This window comes from Sus scrofa, chromosome 13, assembly GCF_000003025.6.
Source record: "Sus scrofa isolate TJ Tabasco breed Duroc chromosome 13, Sscrofa11.1, whole genome shotgun sequence".
In the NCBI taxonomy this organism is placed as follows: Eukaryota; Metazoa; Chordata; class Mammalia; order Artiodactyla; family Suidae; genus Sus; species Sus scrofa.
This window is the reverse complement of record NC_010455.5, coordinates 183,568,983-183,571,907: the sequence shown is the minus strand read 5'-3', so window position 1 is coordinate 183,571,907 and position 2,925 is coordinate 183,568,983. Positions and strand designations below refer to the sequence as shown.

General features: G+C 36.5%; 1 pseudogene; it reads left to right on the top strand.

Annotated features, from left to right (window-relative positions):
* Positions 1,973-2,366, top strand: LOC100520807 (annotated as a pseudogene).

The window sequence follows — 2,925 nt, the reverse complement described above, 5'->3', positions numbered from 1 at the left end:
ATACATCATTCAAATTTCTTAGACCAAGCCAAAATTCATCTACAGATAAAGCAAAGATGTTCCATAATTGTTACCACCTAAAAATGTCTTGTAAGCTCATATATACCAAGGATAATCTAATTTCCTTTCATTTTCTAAATCTCTCCCTCCTGCTACTATCACAATATTCAAAGCATTTGTGTGCCAACTTTTCCCCAGAACACCTGGTCAATCCTTTACTGCCAGATGGAGCTGCTGATGCAGAACAAAACAGGGAATAGTTGTAATAAATATGTCTGTGGGGGATATTGTTGGTAACATTATTGGTTGAGTCTGCCTTGACTGAAAATTGCAGCAATCCATAGCCTCCATTTATCTGTCTACAACTAGCAAATTATTTGGAGGTGTCAGAAGTCAGGGTGATATAATGAAAGAGCACGGATTTGTAAATTGGTAGATTGCGCAATCTGTGATACTTATTCTACTTCTTTGGGGCTCACTTTTCAATCTCTAAAATGAGTGAATTAAAGATTGAGAGAATTGAGTAAGATGTTTTTGTACTTTATTCAGTTTTATAGTTCCAAGTCACAATGTGAACACAACATTTTTTCATCAAAAAACCAAATAGATTTTTAAATAAAGACACAATTTCTAAATAAAAAACATATATGTATATAAGTTAAAATGTATATTTAAGTAAAAATATAATTTTTCTATACCATCTGGATTTTTAAAAAATTTTGAAAAATAATCCTATATTTTAAAAGTTACATTATTTTAATAAGATTTGGTGAATAACTGCTGGTGAATTTTTTAAAAAACATTATTACTGTTGAACATGAAGCATATTACTATGTGCCGGGCACCATGGCATGGCATGAGACCCTATTAGGCACTATTAACTAGAACTGATAAATGTAGATTAATGGATTTCCAAGTTCATCTCTAATATCTAAAGGGTTTAGAAGTCATTACTCCCATCATGATAATGAGAAATGGTTATACAAACTAAAATCAATGATTCTTCTGAACCTGTTGGAGAACTTATGTTGCAAGGCAAATTGCTACCTTGAAATCTGGGGACAAGCATGTAACAGAGAGTTGGTTCTAATATACGCCTGCCGGGAGAAACTACTGAAGCCAAAAACTGATGGGGCCACTTCAATGTTAATATTAACCAATTTCTGAAGCTGAGTATGGACTAGTTTGAGAATTGTAAACAATTGGGGGGCTGTAGTCTAGGGAAGGTGGCATACTTTCATGAACTTTCTCTCTATGCACCCATGATAAAGATCTGTGAAAGATCTAGTGGTTTAAGGGAGGGGAAGAGAAATAGTTCCAAAATATAGCCAGAGACATATCTATAACAAAAGCCTTCTCTCCAGGGAAAACACTTAACCAGAAACTATCCCATCCTGGCAAGAGCATTTTCCCCATTCTACATTTCCTGCCTCACCTAAGGGGAGAATGTGAGAAAAAGAATGTGTGTGTGTGTGTGTGTGTGTGTGTGTGTGTGTGACTGGCTCACTTTGCTGTACAGTAGAAAATTGACAGAACACTGTAAACCAACTATAATGGAAAAAATAAAAATCACCCCAAAAAAGAAACTCTTGTAAAAATCACAACACAGAGAAATAGACCCATTGAAAGAATGAGATGCAATCACGATATTATCATATGTGGGGCTTCCTCTGCCCCACAACTTATCCCCATATGATTCAGTGGATTACAGTTGAAATGGCTGTAAGATACCTCTGAGAGAAGTTCCTAGAGAAGCACCAGATACACAAGGGAAATAAAAACAAGGGAATTTGAAATCTATGACACCTATAGCTGCATTAAATACAGCCCAGGTCCTAACCACAGGGATCTGCGGGCTGTGGAGTCTGGAGGGGATCCCCAGCTGCATGCTGCCACAGAAGCAGATGAATTCCTGGGCCTGAAATGCCATAGCATGGGAGCCCTCTGCCCTCCAGGTGACCAAAGCCACAGAATGTCAGTAGCTCGTGCATCTCTCCATGCCTATTGGGTCATAAGGAAGGTGATGAGAACAGCAATGCAAAACCTGCTAAAGCGAGACTGACTAGACTTGTTCTGGATCCCTATTTAATAGTTAAAGTATTTTAATAAGTTAAAAAAAACTACTTTTCCGTGATGCTCCTCAGCAGTGAACCATTAGGATGTCATGCTTCTCAAAGCTTTACTTGTCTTGTGAAACACACATTTGAAGCATGAACTGGCTGAGATCATTTTCAAAGTTGAACAAGTCATAGACCCAATGGCCAGAAAGCCTTGTGCAGGAGCCACTTAACCCGAATAACCTAGTCAGCCTAGAAACTATCCACCTAACCAAAAATTTAGAAGAACTTGATCTCTTTTCAACATAGTGAAAGAGGATAGAAGAGGAGCCAAAGGGATGGATTTATAAGTTTGCTTTATGGAAAAATTTTCTCAAATTTTCCTCATAAATTGACTAGTTTCTCTTCAATATTTATGAAATAGTAAAAGTAAATAAAAAAATACATAACATACAAAACATAAAACCACACATTAAGATCTCTTACTTCAGTTTCTTTTACCCAATGTATTCTGTTACCCAATATATCATGTCCAGTTTTCAACAAAAAATTATGACATACTAAAGACAAAAACAAACAAAAAAGAAAAGAAGAAACAGAAAACAAAAAGTAATCTAGCCAGTAAAGAAAAAGCAAGTTGAAGAACCAGAATGGTATGACCCATGCTTTGGAATTATCAGGCAGGGAATTAAAAATAATTGTAATTAATATGTGGAGGGCTCAATGTAAAAGCAGAAAAAATTCAAAAACAGAGGGTTGATACAAACAGAGAGAAAAACTTAAAAACAATCAAAAGCATATGTGGCTGTGGTGTAGGCCAGCAGCTACAGCTCCAATTCGACCCCTAGCCTGGGAACCTCCATATGCC